The following is an 18,807-nucleotide window of genomic DNA, read 5'->3' as shown; positions in this document are numbered from 1 at the left end:
AAACCTGAAGTCTGGCCTCACATCACTGTGGCAAGCTCCCCCATTGATGGGAAATAACCAAAGGCCAAGAAGAGCCTGGTGACCCATTGCCTTGTCTGTACAATCACATACCTGACAACGGCCCTGAGATGCCAAAAGGGACAGAGGGGTCATGGTCGTGACATTGATTTCATGAGAACGATGCTTGTCTTCCCGTCCAAATTGAGACTGTCAGCTATGGGTCATATTTCAGACTCTGGACCCTTCTTATCTATCTCTGCGGGGCTTCAGGAAGTAAAAAAGCGCTCAAGGAAAATGTTGTTTCCAGAGTGTGACCTTAGGAAGCCAGTCTCTGCCAATCAGCATTGCTGTCCGCTGTCTGCGATGGACTTTTTCGGCATTCTTGGGAAGATGTCTTCAACTGCATAAAATAAAATTAATAAGATTACAGAAGCAGCCAATTATCCTGAAAGACAGTTATCAAAATTCAAAACAAACCATTTTTTAAAAATACTAATATATGTGCATCTTTATTAATACGTTAAAGAACAGCATCAGACAAAAGGTCAAGTAACAGCCATGATTACAAAGTACACGCACTACACACATGCTGTGATATCAAAATTACTTTGATTCTTACTAATGACAAGGGCTATTCGGTTGATGCCTGCTAATACTCTTCTGGCCTGTTTACACTCACAACGAAGGACATGGTAAAGTTCAATGAGAGCAGTGGTCAACGAGCTCTTTTGTAAACTGCCAGACAGTAAATATTTCTGACCTTTAAAAAATTTTTTAATGTTTACTTATTTTTGAAAGAGAGAGAAAGAGAGAGAGAGAGAGAGAAAGCATGAGCAGGGGAGGGGCAGAGAGAGTGGGAGACACAGAATCCAAAGCAGGCTCCAGGCTCCGAACTGTCAGCACAGAGCCCAATGCAGGGCTTGAACCCATGAACTGTGAGATCATGACCTAAGCTGAAGTCAGAGGCTTAACCAACTAAGCCACCCCGGTGCCTGTATTTCTGACTTTTCAAATGTACAGAACTTAGTCTCTTTCACAATTACTTGATTCTGCTATTGTAACAACAAACAGCCACAGACAACATGTGAAAGATTGGGGAGAGGTCTATTCCAATGAAGTGTTACTTCTGGAGACAGTCAGTGGGCCTGGATTGGCCTAGATTGGAGGCCAGTGAAAGATAAGTCATTTTTTTACATTTAAGTTCATGGACTGATGCCCCTGACACATTCTTTAATGGGGAAGGGGTCCATGGATGCTAGATTATAAAACTTTAAATGTTCATGCAACAAATAAATAGCATAATCAAAAAAATTTAGTCCTCCGTAGGGGACAAGAAGGGGAAAATAGTTGGGGAGAGGGAGGGAGGCAAACCATAAGAGACTCTTGAATGCTGAGAACAAACTGAGGGCTGATGGGGGTGGGGGGAAGGGGAAGGGGGTGATGGGCATGGAGGAGGGCACTTTTGGGGATGAGCACTGGGTGTTATATGGAAACCAACCTGACAATAAACTATTTATAAAAAAAATTTAGGATAAGTTGTAGACAATCCAGACTTACCAAGTATATATGGGCATATTAGGCTCTGAAAAGTTCTGCATTAACTTTCGAGTTTTTCCTCACGTGTATGATTACATTTTTATTGTGTATTTATTTTTGAGAGAGTATGAGCAGGGGAGAGGCAGAGGGAGAGGGAGTCAGGTGCCCTGCTGATAGCACAGACTCCAACACGGGGCTTGAACTCACAAACCAGGACATCATGACCTCAGCCGAAGTAGGATGCCTAACTGACCGAGCCCCCCCGGGCACCCCACTGAGAAGCATCTATGATCATTCCAGGACTCGCACTTTGGAAATTCTTATCTAAGTCAAACGCTGTAACACACACAATACACCCATTTTATAGTTGAGGGCCCCAGAGCCACAGACAGAACCAATTGTGAGTGTGTGTGTGTGTGTGTGTTTATGTGTGTGTGTGTGTGTGTGTGTTTGTATAAAGAGCTTTGTTCTAAAGAATTATCTGTGATTAGGCGGCTGCGAAGTCCAAAATTTGTAGGAATTACAAACAAGAGAGCAATTATGGCAAACAATCCGCTTTACTCAAAGTCCACCAATTTCAATGTTAATCTCACCTAAAAACACCCTCACAGAAACATCCAGAATCATGTTTGACTCCATATAAGGGCACTGTGGCTCAGGCCACATAAAATTAACCTTTATGAGGACCCTGAGTCTGGAGGAAAAGTGACAGCTCCAAAGTCTTACAGCACTAATGTCACAGTTGTCACTGGAATTCAGGTTTCTTACCTCCAAGAACATTGGTCACTGGGATTTCATATTTCATGGACATGTGTTACATTGTTGGCAGGTGAGTGGTGATTCTGAGCTGTCCTGTCTAAGAGGCTGCTGGAACCTTCTGTGTTACATTGTTGGCAGGTGAGTGGTGATTCTGAGCTGTCCTGTCTAAGAGGCTGCTGGAACCTTCTGTGGGCCTTGCTATACTTACAGGGGTAAATATTCTAGAACTTGACGTTGTAGAGGATGGTAGGCCTGGCTGACACTTAGAGTTGGATGGTGTCTTGAGGGCCACGCAAAGAACCCCCAGCCCTCCTGAGCTCATCAACCCCGATCAGAGGTCTGGAATTTACCCTCAGAGGCTATTCCTATGAGCCTCTGCTAATACAGAGAATGGAGCAGGGAGCACACTAGCTGAGTGAATTCGTTGATCTTTAGTACCTAACACGAACACACTCACTTATTATTTTTTAATTTTTTTAAATGTTCATTTATTTTTGAGAGAGAGTGTGAGCAGGAGAGTGACAGAGAGAGGGAGACACAGAATCTGAAGCAGGCTCCAGGCTCTGAGCTGTCAGCACAGAGCCTGATGCGGGGCTCGAACTTGTGAATCCTGAGATCATGACCTGAGCCACAGTGGGACACTTAACCGACTGAGCCACCCAGGTGTCCCTACACACTCATTTATTATTGAGGAATAGCCCATAACCTTTATGAACCACCTACTGTGTGCTGGGTGCTATGATAGACGCTTCAGTCGGGGAGCCTCAATCTGGACTCAATCTGGGCCGCAAGTGCTTTCATCTGTGGGACTTGGAAAACATTCTGAGGCTCAATTCTTATTCCCACAGATTCCCATTTAATGGGTGCAGAGTAGGAACCCCGGCCCTCACACGGTCTGCGTTGAATCTTGCCAAGTAGTTGGCTGCCGCCATCTTGGCACGAGAGGCTCAGCAGGGCCTGTCTGGCTCTGGCCCAGTGTCCCAGCCCTGGCTGCTCGGCACACTCACCGGGGGAGAAGTCTTAGATCCTGTTGCCTGGGCCACCCCCCCCCCAGACCAGATACAATAGCATCTCTGGTGGTGGAACTCAAGCGTCTGTATTCTTATAAAGCCCCTCCACTGCACTGAAGTGCAGCCACGTTTGAGAACCAGGGGCCTGACTCTTTGGAATCCCTGGGAATCTGTATTTTCAGTAGATGCTGCAGTCCTTAAGGACGATATACTTAGGAGGCCTTGCTGTGAAGCACTATTTCTTTTTATTAAAGTTTATTAATTTATTCTGGGTGAGGAGGGGAGGGACAGAGAGAGGGATAGAGAGAGAGTGGGGAAAGGGCCGGGAGAGACATAGAAAAAGAGAGAGAGAATCCCAAGTCTGTTCCACTCTGCCAGCACAGAGCCTGATGTGGGGCTCGATCCCACGAAGTATAAATCATCATCACCTGAGCTGAAATCAGGAGCCGGATGCTTCACCGACTGAGCTGGCCAGGCGCTTCTGGGGAGGAGTATTTCTTACATTTCAACACATGCACATCACCCATCCATCTCATCAAAGTGCAGGTTCCATTTCGTGAACCTCAGAAGGGGCCTGAGATCCTGCATTTCTACTGTTACCTCCGTGATGCTGCTGGTCCTCAGACCACGCTTTCATTAGCAAGAGGGTTAATCTTGCTCCTGCCTCAGGCCAGGCGGCCAGGAGTCCTGCATTCGGATCATCACATCCCCTTAGCTCCACCGGACTGTGCCCGCCAGGCTGGCTCAGGTGTTCTGATCAAGTCCCACCCAAAGAAACTGCCCTGGGGAGCTGGGCGTGGGTCTCCCTGTCCCTGAGCCACTGGCCCCATGGAAAGCTGCTCTTTCAGGCATACGTTCCAGCAAATCCTTACCCATCAGCCCAGCATGGGTAGAAGCTTTCCTGGTGGATGACGCTGGTTGCATAAATCTTATTTTTGTTGTTTTATATGCTTGTTTGCTTCGGCCACGGGAAGCTCAGAACCAAAATGCAACCCAAATTAGGAATGACGGCTCCACTTTTTCCTTCGGTCCTATCATCTCATTCGTAAGCAACTTCTCTGACATCTCTGAGCTGTCATTTTCTGTACCCCAAATGGGAATTCTCTATTTACTTAGAGGCCGTGTGGTGCTGTAGAAATCTCGTGGTCTCTGAGGACAGATGGATTTGGGTGCACTTAGGTCCTGACTCATTTGAATTCGAGCTCTGTGGCCTTGAGTAAGTCCCTGTGGCCTTGAGCAGGTCCCTATCTGTCACAGATGGGTGTGACTTCTACCCAACCAGGGCAAAGGTTGATGCGGTGGGACATCAGATGGAAAATGGAGAGAAACAGAGGAGAGGGGTAGGAGCGGACAGCAGAGATGGAGGAACCTTCTAAGAAGCAAAAAGACCTTTGTCTGCCCTGGGTTCCTGAGAGCGAGAGTCCAGCCCAGGCCAGCAGCCTGCAGGCTGCCGGGGAAGGTATTTAGCCCAGCCCAGCTCACAGCGGGCAGGCAGGCGTGGGGATTCTGGGCCTGACCCTTGGAGACAGTCAGCAGGGACTTTTCCAACTCCAACGTCTCTGAGTCTGCGAACTCACCCATCTGCTCATTTGGGCTCCTTCTCAGCAGGGCTTTCTTACATGTGTTGACGAAAAAAAATCTCTTGACATGTAGAAGGTTAGTAATTTTTAGATTTCGCGAAAAGACGCTCAAAAATCTGTCTCCCCAGCCGGTCTTCCCTTCCCTCCTCCTCTATACAGTCCTCCTTCGGATTCATCTGGCAGCCTCGCAGGTCCCTCCTCCAAGACTTTTCAGGATTTACTTTGCAAACCTGGGCATCCAGCTCCCGTGTGTATCTGCAGTGCCCCTTGGATCCACATCTATTCCAGAGTTGGGTAGACACCGATAATAACCTCAGTTGGACAGATGTTGGAGTGGAAGGAAGACCAGATGCAGGTCAAGAGTCCTGCGTTTGAATTTGCTACTTAGAAGCTGTGTGACTTCACGGGGTACCTTGGTGGCTCAGTCAGTTGGACATCCGACTTCAGCTCAGGTCATGATCTCACGGCTCGTGAGTTCGAGCCCCGCGTCAGGCTCTGTGCTGACAGCTCAGAGCCTGGAGTCTGCTTTGGGTTCTATTTCTGTCTCTGCCCCTCCCCTGCTGGCGCACTGCCACTCTCTTTGTCTCAAATATAAACAAACATCAAAAAAATTTTTAAAAAAGAATCTGTATGACTTCAGGCAAGTTGCTCAACATCTCTGAGTCCCAGACATTTTCATCTGAAAGGAGGCTGATGACCTTTACCTTATAGGTTGTACACGTAGAACAGAAAACACAAAAACGTGCACCATTTTGCCTAGCACACAGGAAGCGTCAATCAAGTGTTTGCCTTTCTTTAAAAAAAAATAGTATTCTTTTTTTGACATCATCAAGCCAGTTCTAGTGCGTTTTCCTTCACTTATAATGTATGTCTCATTGATGTGGCGTGTTCACTCCGTGCTAAGAGCACAAAGGTGAAGGATCGTTGACTGAGTACCTACTCTATTCCAGGCACTGTGTACACATAAGGGCATCTTGGTCCCACGTCATCGCTTTGAGCCAGACACTGCCATCCGTGACCATTATCCCTGCTGCACAGACTCGTGGGAGCTGAGTGATGTCCCATGGTCGCCCAGCTCTGAATGGTAGAGTGGGGACTGAAGCCTGGTTCTGTCTGGTTTTCCTTCGGGGCACATACGCGTCGCTATGTTCACAGTCTTGGGGTTCATGATGCCAACCGTGGGGGGCATTCTGATGTTTCAGAAGAAGGCAGGGCAGGATAGAAATGAGGCGCAGAGCAGGATGGACACGCCTGGTGGAAGTGAGTGGAGACACCCACGTTGAGTCAACATAAAGAAATGGTTTGAAACGTCATCGAGTCTGGAGCTAGAATGGGCGCCCTGTTGGGGCAACCCCCCTGGCAGGTGCTGCAGGCAGGTGGGCGCCCCCCCAATTCTGTCCACGGCTCTGCTGTTCCTTCTCGTGTGACCTTTCCCAAGTCCCTTATGCCTTAGCGCCTTTGTGTCCTCTTCTGTTAAGTCGGTAAAGAGCACCCACCCACTGGAGTGGCTGTGAGCTTGAAGTGAGGTGATCCTGATCCACGAAAAGTGCCAAAAACCGTGTCAGACATGCAGGGAGGTCCACTAAAGGTAGCTGCTAGCATTCTGTTCATTTCCACAAATAAACTGCAAAAAAGAAGTTTTTTTCTGGTTTGGCTCATTTGCCTAAAAAGCCCCCGATTCAAAGGCATGTTATGGGTTCCCCCATCCCTGGGCTGTTGTGTAGATGAGATGAGGTCATGCACACAAGTGCTCAGTGCCCTGGTAGCCCCTAGAAAGTTCTTGGTAAGCAGTAGATGGTGGTGGTGGTGGTGGTAGTGGTGCTATTTTAGATTTTTTGTGGGTCTAGTAGGCGGTCCCAGAAGGTGGGCTTTAGATGTCAACAGTGCGAGTGATCGCACATGGACACAGCCCACTGTAGCGCCCCTGGGGGGCCGTGCTGGGCCTGTAGGGTAGAACCTTCCAGCCTTCCAGCTCCCAGAGCCTGGACACAGAAAACCACTAGGGGTTTCCATCCCTCCCAGGGGCAGATCCCAGCTTCTCTTCCCCATCCACCTCCCTGGGATCTCACTGTGAAGTCACTAAGTTTGCTTTTCTTTGATTTGAAAGGGCCTGCAAGCCATCTTTAAGTAGTAGCACTCACCCATTCACGTTTATGATGCTTTGTAGCTTAGAAAGTGTTTCCTAACCACCTTTTTGTCTGTTTGTTGGCTCACTCATTCCCCAGATATTTATGGAGTGACTGCCATGTTAGGGATCCTGCCGGCCCCAGGGAAGCAAAGAAAACTTGGGTCCTTATCCTGTCCTCAAGAAATCCCATTCAAGGAGGTCTCGGGTCCTGAATCCACTTAAACCTTCCAGTGGCCCTCCTCCCCATTCAGGGACACCTGTGCCTCTTCCCTTGGCCGACCACATGCATGGTGTGGACCCTGCCTCCTTCTGCTTCCTGTTTTTCTCTCATCTGCTTGCTGCACCTGGACAGGCTTCTTTCCTTTCGTTGACCAGCCATGCCATGGGCTCTCGGGGTTCTAGGCTATCATGCGGGGACAGCCCCCAGGTCCCCTTTCCATTCTTTGGGTCCTGGCTGAGAATCCCCTCTTACCTAAATCGCCACTGCGCAATGATGTCAATTTCATGCCAAGGCCAAATAACAACGTCAATGACCACGTGTGACCTCTGCCTTTGGTTCACTCGATAAACCCGTATCAGTGTCCTCTCCTTGTCAGGCCCTGAAGCAGGTGCCGGAGCGTCGTATCTAGGGACTCTTGGATACGACGCTGGCTTCGTGATGCCAGCAGAGGAGTGGTCCAAGTTGTTCTTTATATATCTTCAGTGCTGAAAGTGTTAGCCTTGCTCAGAATTGGGGCACAATGCATGCCTGTTGGCATGCGTCATCAAGTCGCTCTTCCTTACCTTTACTTGGTCTCCAAGTGTTTCACGAGAACAGGTCCACAAACCTGGAACTTCTCAAACTATAGTGTGAGGACGAATCTCTTGCTAAGATGAATAGTTCCATCTTAGAATTTGGAATTCAGTTTGAATGAGTAGATGAATGAATGAACCTTCTCTTAAGCCTTTATAATAGAAATGATACAGACCATCACCTAGCCCAGGGGCTGGCAAATCTCTTCTACAAAGAAATATTCCGTAAAAATATTCTTCTGAAAAAAATATTCCACAAAACCCATTCTGGCAAATATTTCTGTAAAACTATACAAATGTTAAACATTTCAGACACGGGAGGTCTCTGTTACAACTACTGAGTTCTGACTTTACATGGGAAGCAGCTGTAGATGATACAGAAATGAATGGGCGTGGCTGTGTTTCAATAAAACTTTATTTGTAAAACCAGGCAATGGCTCGACTTGGCCCAAAGGCTGTAGTGGCTAGTCCCTGAGTCCAAACCTCCTTATTTTACAAATAAGGAAACTAAGGACCAGACTCAATGTCGTGCCCACAATCAGAGTTAAAAGGGAGGTGGTGTGGGTTTTACCTTCTGTTGCCCATAGTTCTTGGAAGGAAAGCCTCAGATGAGCGTGTTTGGAAAACAAAGTGTGCCCATTTCTGCAATGAAATGCTTACGAACAGGACTCCCTGCATATGGAGATTTTCTTTCAAGTAGTTGGAAACTGGAGAAATCTTGACTCGGTATTTTTAGAAAAATGGCCTTTTCCCAACCATCAGTTTTCAATCTGGCACTGTCAATATGCATTGCCAGAGTTTTAATTGAAACACCAAATTAAAGTTTTCTCTGATTACTTTAGCAAAGCTGAATACTCACGTCTGCTTAAATATTTTTTTTTCCCAGAAAATCATAAAGCTTCGAAATCCTAGGGAAGCTGAGGCATTCGGTAAGAAAGTTGGAAGACTGGAGAAAGGGGTCCGATAAATAAGGAGCCCCTTAGAAAGCAGTTGACGAAACTATCCACGGACTTATTCCAGAATTATCGGACATGGTGACTGAACTGTAAATTCTCTGTTCGAGTTGGCGTGGGATACGTAGGAGCCACATTCCTTTGCCCTGCAAGTCCTGCCCCACCTTGCTGTTGCCTGAATGCACAAAGACGGAAATCTCATTTAAGGGGTATTTTCCGAGTCCCTGCTTCGCATCAGGCCTCACATCAGGTCCGGCTTTGCTGCGGAGAGGACAGGAGTTAGGAAGAGGAGAGAAGTGTGCACCGGACACTGTATTCAAAAGGCTCACAGTCTAGTGGGGGATGCCAATGTATGCATCGCTTAAGAGAATTCTAGCTGCTGGAACAAGTCTTTAACCAGATAGTTTCTTTCGGATATAAAAAAGCAGGTTCCCCCTAATCCTCCTATACGTGCAAACATATGGTAGCTGTCCTTCTCTGCCTGACTTATTTCGCTCAGCATAACACCCTCAAGGTCCATCCATGTTGCTACACATGGCCAGATTTCATTCTTTCTCATTGCCATGTATTATTCCATTGTATAGATTAACCACATCTTCTTGATCCATTCGTCCGTTGATGGACACTTAGGCTCTTTCCATGTTTTGGCTATTGTTGAGAGTGCTGCTACGAACATTGGGGTACATGTGCTCCTATGCATCAGCACTCCTGTGTCCCTTGGGTAAATTCCTAGCAGTGCTATTGCTGGGTCATAGGGGAGTTCTATTGTTAATTTTTTCAGGAACCTCCACACTGTTTTCCAGAGGGGCTGTACCAGTTTACATTCCCACCAACAGTGTAGGAGGGTGCCGTTTCTCCACATCTTCGCCAGCATCTAAAGTCCTCTGATTTGTTCATCAAAGGGAGGCAAACCATTAGAGACTCTTGAATGCTGAGAACAAACTGAGGACTGATGGGGGTGGGAGGGGAAGGGGGTGATGGGCATGGAGGAGGGCACGTGTGGGGATGAGCACTGGGTGTTATATGGAAACCAACTTGACAATAAACTATTAAAAAAAGGAAAAAAACAGAGACAAAAAAAGAAGCAGGGAGAAGGGGTTGGTTGTGTTAATGCCACAGGTAACACTAAATTCATGTTTTCAAAAGCAGCGTGTTTCAAAGTGCGGTTATTAGAGCATTTGCAACAGAGTCGCCGAGAGAGCTTGTCAAAACTGCCGCTTCCTGGGCTCCGTCCCCAGCTGTTTTCCTTAAGGAGGGTCCATACCCCTCCTGGGAGTGCTGATGTACAGGAACATTTAGGGATTACTGCTGCGGGCTGGAATAAGAGTTGAGGATTGACAAGGAACTATCTGCGAGATTCTAGAGAGAATTTCAAGTCCTGCCGAGGAGTTCAGACTTTGCTCTGTAGGCTGTCGAGAGGCCCTGAAGGTTTGGATCAGGGGAGTGACATGTTCAAAGCGTCGCCCAGAAAGGGCTGATCTGCCTGCTGTGAGTTAGAAAGCCATTGTCCACGTCCAGGAAGAACATGCCAAGGCTGAGTGATACTGCACGCGAGGAGCTGAAATAGTGCCCTGCTCAGAGGAAGTGGACGACACGTTCCAGCTTCAGTGTTTTACCCCCGAGCTGAGCTCAGGCAGTGCGAAGGGAGAGGAGGCAGCGCGGCTGAATTCCGGTAACAAAGCTTGAACGCGATCAGGGACCTGCTTATGGGGGCGATGTTGTGTCTTTGCTTGTGTCCCCCAGAGCTGATTACAGCCAAGTCCTCACAGTCGGTGGGATCGGGAGGTGGCTCTTGGTCTCAGGCCTGTAGTCCACAGAGAGCATATTGGAGCTTAATACCGAAGGATCCGAGACAGTCACATCTGGGTGTGAATCCCGGGGCTCCGCACTCCCCATTTCCCAGCGTTTGTTGTCTGTAAAACTATCCATTTCCGCACAGACACCACCTTTTCTTCTGCCTGTATTTCTAGTGGCCTTCTAGCAGCCGTAATAGATAAACCTTCCAATTTCAGATGCATAACAGAAAATTTCAAATATTAACCAGAGAGGTACTCTCCTCCATATGGTGATTTGGAACAGACGTTCTCAATGTGTGGCCGGGAACCAGCAGCCTCACCCAGGAGTTTGTTAGAAAGGCAGACTCTCAGGCTCCTGGGGGCTCAGTTAGTTAAGCGTCTGCCTCTTGATTTCGGCTCAGGTCATGGTTTCATGGTTTGTGGGTTCGAGCCCTGAGTTGGGCTCTGCGCTGGCCGTACAGAACTGGCTTGGGATTCTCGGTCCCACTCTCTCCCTGCCTACTGAATCAGAAACTCAGGTGGGGCCCACAAATTCGGGCTTCCACACACCTTCCAGAGGTTCTGAAGTAGCTCAAGTTTGAGACTCCTACAGACCTCTGGAACATTCTGCTTCCTGCTTGAAGGGGGCAGGGTGGGGAGGCAGATACAGCAGGCTTGATGCACCGGCTCCTAAACGGTCACTCTCTACCTACTCCACTGGCCACACCCACTGCAAGGCAGGCTGGGACTTGTAGTCTGAACGTCCAAAAGAATAAAACCACAGGTGTAATAAAGAATTTGCAGCATGGCCCCTATTTTCCTATCCATGAAACGGGCACAAATATGCACAGTCACAAGGACACTGTGAGGATTATTTGATAAAATGTAATCTCAGCTCCTGGCTCAGAAGAGATGCTCAGTAAATATTAGTCCCCTATTCGCCCTGCCCTTGAGCCCCCAAGATAGTCCAGAGATGATTGATCTTCCATCATCGATGCTCCAGAGGAACTTTTCTGTTCTGCCTCTGCAAAGAACACATCCAGAGAGTTCAATCTACCAGTCAGCTCAGTCAGCAAACGCTTTCACTCTGTACATGACTATGAGACAGCACTGAACGAGGTCCTATGATCTGAAAGGCTCTTTAGTTTTTTTAATGTTTATTTAGAGAGAGGGAGTACCTGACAAGGGGAAGGACAGAGAGAGGAGGAGAGAGAAAATCCTAAGCAGGCTCCACGCTGGCAGCACAGAGCCCGGCGGGGGGCTCCAACTCCCAAACTGTGAGCTTGTGACCTGAGCTGAGATAAAAGTCGGATGCTTCACCTACTGAGCCCCCCAGGCTCCCCTGAAAGGCACTTTAGATAAATAGTATCATTCATTCCCAACTATACTTTGGGAGGTACGTCATGTAACTCCCTTTTTTACAGAGGAGAAACCCAAGGCTCTGTGAGATAAACTGGCTGGCGAAGGTCCCCAGTTGGTATGTGACAGCTGAACCAAGCTGCCGACTTTTCCTGTCCCGCCTGCTTGCCACCTGGGGCTATAGAAGAGACAGGAAAGTAAAGGGTGAAGCCCAAAGCCGAAGGAGCTCACAGTTTAGATGATGACAGCTGATAGAGACAGAAAAAGACACTGATGTTAAAAGCGTGTGTGTGTGTCTCCTCACCTAGTTCTGGGGAGAGAAAAAAACCCAGAGATTTAAGACAAACTGACTCACATGACGCCATTAGAAAGCCAGCTGAGCTAAGCCCTGTATGAGTGGTAGGCACGGAGGTCGTGGTGTGCTCTGACGTCCGTTCGGATCTGCGTGTGTCACAGCTAAAATCTGCTGATGCACAGCGTGTGACACAGGAGCCCCGTCTCCATGGCAATTGGCTGTGCGTCTCAGATGTTGTCTGAGGGCTAGGAAGGCCAGCTCGAGGCCCTGGAGAAGCAGACTCTATCGGAACTGTGAGGCCTGGGAGGAATGAATGCAAAGCCCCCTTGCCCTTGCCCTTGCTCTTGCCCTACAGTTCGGTGTCCTGGGAGAGCCCGGAAGTAACGGATGGACTCACTGGCAAGGAGATGTAGTTGCACCGTTAACACCCACCTCCTGAGATTCTAAGCCTCCTGGTTGACACAGCGTGGCCTTGCTTTGCAAGCAAATACAAATTTCCTGTTTGGAAATACAGAGGAACTAGTTCAGCCAGAGGAAGAGAATAAACCGCCAGTAACATCCCCAGACCATCAGATTCCGGAGAAATTGGCCGAGTTTCTTTATTCTAGAATGCCTTAACAATAGCTGTGATTTGTTGAGCATTTACTGTGTGCTGGGCACCTGGCTGGGCCCCATGCTTTTATTACTACCAGCCCTTTCAACAGCCCTACAATGTACCTATCCCCAGTTTACAAACAGGAGGTTACAACCTCAGAGAGGTTAAGTGCTGTGCCCAAAGTCACACAGCTCACAGGTCTAAGTGCAAGCTTAGTGGGTTCTTTTGACTCCATCTGCCTCTGGCATTTAAGGTAATGCCCAGAGGTAATGCCCTGGGAGACATCCTTAGCAGCAACCTCCGGGGCCAGTGCCTGTGGGAGAAGCACATACCTTCTCCCCAGGAAACTGGACAGCAGTGGGGACACGGAGTACAGCAAACAGCATCAGATCGGTCTCTTTATGGGAAGCAGGGCTCTGGGTCCGGAGATGGGATTCCAGCTCTCAGGAAGGCAGCCCTTGGAGGAACTGAGATTATTGCTGACACGTGGGTGGGTGGCCAGGCAGAGACCAGGCCTAGGACTGAGCTGTAAAAGCTGAGGTCAGAACCAGACAGCAGGGTGCAGGCGTGATGCCAGCTCAGTCTGGCAGGACAGAGTTACAGAACGCAGGGCGCATTGGCCTCAGGGTCAGGTAGATTAACCCCAGTTCCACCTCCTCACTGGTGCAGAATCTCAGGCAAGTTACACAGACCTCAACACCTCCTGTCCCTGGACCAAAATGGGGACAGTGATTGTCCCCACTTACATCGTCATTGGCTGAATTAAAAGTCCGTTCATGCAAAGGACTTAGCAGGTGATTGGTCATCTAGTAAGAACTTCATAAATGGTACTGGTATTTCGGTTATGTTCAGTTTCCAATGCATAAAACATAAAACCTAAGGAGGAAAACAACTATTTCTGTTTCCCTCGTGTAAGTGAAGTCTGGAAAGAGGTGTCCAGCTCTACGGTGTCAGAGGGGGCCCGAAGCACCTTGTGTTTTCTCCCCCGCCATCCTTCACATATGTTTTCATCCTTAACAGCATATCATGGTGTAGGGTGCACATCCCGGATGCAAATATTTAAAAACTTTCATGAATTAGGGGCGCCTGGGTGGCTTAGTCGGTTAAGCGTCCGACTTTCGCTTAGGTCATGATCTCGCGGTTCGTGGGTTCTGGCCCCGCGTCGGGCTCTGTGCTGACTGCCAGCTCAGAGCCTGGAGCCTGTTTCATTCTGTGACTCCCTCTCTCTCTGACCCTCCCCTGCTCACGCTGTCTCTCTCTCTCCTAGAAATAAATAAAAACATTAAAAAAAAAACTTTAATGAATTAATTCTTTCTAATGTTCAAACACACACACACACACACACACACACACACCTTGGGGCACCTGGGTGGCTTAGTCGGTTAAGCGTCTGACTTTGGCTCAGGTCATAATCTCACAGTTTGTGGGTTTGAGACCTGCATCAGGCTCTGTGCTGACAGCTCAGAGCCTGGAGCCTGTTTCGAATTCTGTGTCTCCCCCTCTCTTTGCCTCTCCCATATGCATGCTCTGTGTCTCTCTGTCTCTCAATAATAAATAAATGTTAAAAAAATTTAAAAAACAACCATAAAGAGTATAGAATATAATAAACACCCACGAACCCACCACCTAACTGGAGAAACAAACTACTACGAATCCAGAAGTAGAAGCTCCTTGAGTAGCCCTTTGCAGAGGTAACCACTGTTGCAAATATAGAGGTTACAACACATGTGAATTTGCTACACTGGGCCAGGATGCAGGGAAGGTGAGCGAGGGCCAGTCATGTGAAGTATAGGATCAGATCCTGTCATTCAATCATGGGGGTTTTTACATTAATTTTGACTTTTTAAATATTGTATTAAATATCTTGGTTGCTGAGGGGCACCTGGGCGGCTCAGTCAGTTAAGTGTCTGACTTTGGCTCAGGTCATGATCTCACAGTTGGTGGGTTCAGGCCCCGTGTGGGGGCTTTCTGCTGTCAGGGCAGAGCCCACTTCAGATACTCTCTCTCTCTCTCTCTCCCTCTCTCTCTCTCTCTCTCTCTCTGCTTCTCCCCTACACTCTCTCTCCCTCTCCCTCCCCCTCTCTGTCTCTCAAAAATAAATAAATAAACTTAAAACATATCTTCTTTGCCGAGATTTTTGGTATCTCCTTAAATGTGTTCTTGTAACAGCTTTACTGAGATCAAATTCACATACCATACAGTTCACTCATTTAAAGTGTCCATTTCAGTGGTTTCTGGAATGTTAACAGAGTTGTACAACCTTCATCAAAATGAGATTTAGAACATTCTGTCACCCAAAATGAAACCTTATGCCCATCAGTAGTCACTTTCCATTCTTCCCTCTCCCCCAGACCCTGGTAGCCACTCATCTACTTCTCCTTCGGTAGATTTCCCTATTCCAGACACTCCATATTTCCCAGATGTATAGCTGTGCCCAGCTCCTTTCCCTTACCATGGTATTTCCAAGAGTCATCCATATTGTATCAGGTGTCCATATTTCCTTCCTTGTTATTGCCACAGAAGGTCCCACCATATGGGTGGACCACATTTTGTTCATCCACTCGTCAGTTGGTGGACAACTGGATAGTATCCACTTTGGGCAATTATGAGTAATGCTGCTGTGACTCTGTGCATGAGATGAGTGACTCACTCACTTCACCTTAGTCCGGGCCCTGATACTCCAAGTAAAGAGTTGATTGTGTCCTGAAGTGCAAGCCAGAAGAGCAGCCTAATTCCCCAACCCTGGTGTCGACGTGGAATCTGGCGCCTGTGGGGTTGATGGCTGGAAACAGGCAGCTACACAGTGTCAGTGGCCAGGTCACCCCCTAGACCCCCCTAAAACTATCACAACTGCACTCCCCTGTTCTCCAAGTCACATCTGCTCTTGCAGCTGGGTCCCCACGGTGCCTGCCACTCACACATTCTGCCACTTGAGTCTTCTACGGAAAGTGGAGGGAAGGCCTGCATGTGGCCCTTCCCTTCCAAGCTTCCATACAGTCACCACCATTTGGGAAGCCCACTGCAGAGCTGAAGATGAGGATCTGGGCCAGTCACAGGATAAAAGGATGCCTGCAGGAGCATGGGCTACGCGTGCGTTGAATTGTGTGGGGCCATTTAGCAAAATGGAGCCCATTGGGTGAGACAAGGTGGTCTTGACTGGGGTAGGGAGGCAGGCGTATGTGAAGGTGGCCACACAGGGAAGCATGAGGGTACGGAGGAGGCAACTCAGTCTTCAGGTAGAAAACCAATCCATCAGCTTGTATTGATGACTTCAGGCCACCTTACCACCACAACCCCTACTTTTCTCAACCAACCCCTGATACAGAGCCAAAATGGATGCCTATTCCTAGGCCCCAACGTCTCTTTTGCCTCTGGCCTCCTTAGGAGAGATTTTAAGTTTGAGGGCTGTTGGGAATGATGGGTTGGTATGAGTTTGGTATGGTCTGGCAATAGGTCATGGGAATGGTCTTCCAACTTCGTGAATTTACTAAAATCCAATGAATTGTAAACTTTAAAGATTGATTTTTATGGTATGTGAATTATGTCTCAATAATAAGAGACTGGAAGAATGCATGGGCTGATGAGATATGATCAGATTGATGGATGAAGGGTTGGATGATTCAAGGCAGGAACAGATTCATGACGAGCTGTGGAGGTTCCAAGCAGATACCATTTGATTTTAGCTGCTCCTTCACCAAGGATGGGAGTAAGATGGAAAGCATTTCCTGATAAGAAGCAAGAAGGTCTCATGGATTGAAAGTGTCCCTCATTCTTAGAAGCTGTTTTCCAGATGGTGCTACCCCAGCCACCCCCTCCCAAGCATTCTTTATTCCCCCACACACATTCACCCCCTTTTCCCTTTATCTGGCTAAACCATTCTCCTTAGCACTTATCAAAATCTGATATAATATGCATTTACTGTTCATTCTTTAATTGCCTATATTCCCACTGGATTGTAAGCTCCTTGAGAGAAGGGAATTTTTTCCTGCTCTCTGTTCATGCATGTGTGGATGTATACATGGTTGTATAGCCCATAGAATAATTACACACAGTATGTCTTCAATAATAACCAAGTGGATGAATAAATATCCTTATTTCTTGTGGGAAAGGAGAACACAGCTCTTCTATCCCCACAGTTCAGATAGAAAAGAAGAAATAGAACATAATATGCATTTTGAGCAATCTTCTCATTATATTTGGAACCCACTCGCATAATTGGAGAAGAAAACTTGGAAATACAGGTCAAATTGGAACCCAATGATCTCAACTTGTCAATTTCTGCAAAAAGACAGCTGGAAACTTGACAGGGATTCCTTTGAGTCTATAGATCAATTTGGGAAGTATTTTCATCCTAACAATATTAAGTCTACTCCGTGAACACAGAGGTCTTAACATTTACTTAAAATTTTAAAAATAATTTAAAAAGTTTTAACAGTGTGTTGTAGTTTTTAGTGTACAAGTGTTGCACTTTTTTTGTTAAAGGTATTCCTAAGTCATTTATCCTTTTTGATGCCATGATAAATGGCATTGGGTTCTCAATTTAATTTTCAGGTTGCTCTTTGATTTTGTGTATAAAAATGCAATTGATGTTTGCATATTGACCTTGTATCCTGTGATTTTGCTGAACTCATTTGTTACTTCTAATATTTTTTTTAGTGGATTCCCTGGAAATTTCTATATACAAGATCATGTCGTTTGCAAATAGAGATAGCTTAATTCTTCCTCTGCAATGTGGACACTTTTTATTTCTTTTTCTCACCTAACTATCCCAGGTAACACCTTCATCCAGTACCATGTTGATAGAAGTAGCGAGACATCCTTATCTTGTTCCTGATTTGGGGAAGGAAGCAGTTATCTTTTATCATATACTAAGTATTGTACTAGCTGTAGGTTTGCAAATGTCTTTTATCAGATTTGAGGGTTTTTTTTTTCCCCCATGAAAGGTGTTAGGTTTTGTCAAATGGTTTTTCTGTGGCTAGTGAGATAATGATGTGGGTTTTTTTTTTTTTTTTGGTTCTTTATTTTATTAATGTGATGTATTCCATGGACTGATTACATATGTGGAATCAACTTTGTGTTACTGGCATAAAGGACACCAGGTCAAAATGTATATATATTTTTTCATTTGTTACAGAGTTCAGTCTGCTAGTATTTTGCTGAGGTATTTTGCATCTATGTTGGTAATAGATATTGATCTGTAGTTTTTGTGTGATGTCTTTTTCTGGTTTGGGTATCAAAGTAATAGAACGAATTGGCAAGAGTTCTCTCCTTTTTTATAAGAGTTCATGAAGTACTTAGCGGTGTTGATTCTTTTGTTAATGTTTGGCAGAAATCACCAGTGAAGTCATCTGGTTCTGGACTTGTTTGTTGGGGGAGGGTGTTTTATGATTGCCAATTCAATCACTTTACCTGTTTACATCTATTCAGATTTTCTATTTTTTCTTGAGTCAGCTTTGGTAGTTTGTGTTTTTCTAAGAACTTGCCCGTTTCATCTGAGTTATCTAATTTGTTGGCATATGATCATTAAGAGCATTTTGTTAATCTTAGTCTTTTTTACTCGGTAAGGTGAGTAGTGATGTTTTCTTTTCATTCCAAATTTAGTAACTTGAGGCATCTTTTTTTCTTGGGCATTCTAACTAAAAACTTCCCGGTTTAGCTGATCTGTTTGAAAAATCAACTTTTGGCTTGCTGATTTTTCTATTGTTTTCCTATACTCTATTTCATCATTTTTGCTTTAGTCATTATTATTTTCTTTTTTCTGCCTCTTAGGGAGTTCACTTGCTATCACTTGCTAACACTAAATTATTTTTTTAATTTGCCAGGACAGAAGGTTAGGTTATTTGAGATCGTTCTTTTTTGACATAGGCCTTTACAACCAAAAATTAAACCATCAATTTTGCTGCATCCCATAAGTTATGGTATGTTGTGGCTTTGTTTATTAATTTTAAAATATTTTCTTATCTTCCTTGTGCTTTCTTCTTTGTCTCCTTTGTTATTATAAAGTGTTATTTGATTTCCATGTATT

This window comes from Hyaena hyaena, unplaced genomic scaffold, assembly GCF_003009895.1.
Source record: "Hyaena hyaena isolate Hyena2069 unplaced genomic scaffold, ASM300989v1 scaffold_954, whole genome shotgun sequence".
NCBI classification, from domain to species: Eukaryota; Metazoa; Chordata; class Mammalia; order Carnivora; family Hyaenidae; genus Hyaena; species Hyaena hyaena.
The sequence above is the reverse complement of the archived record's forward strand: the minus strand, read 5'-3'. Positions refer to the sequence as shown.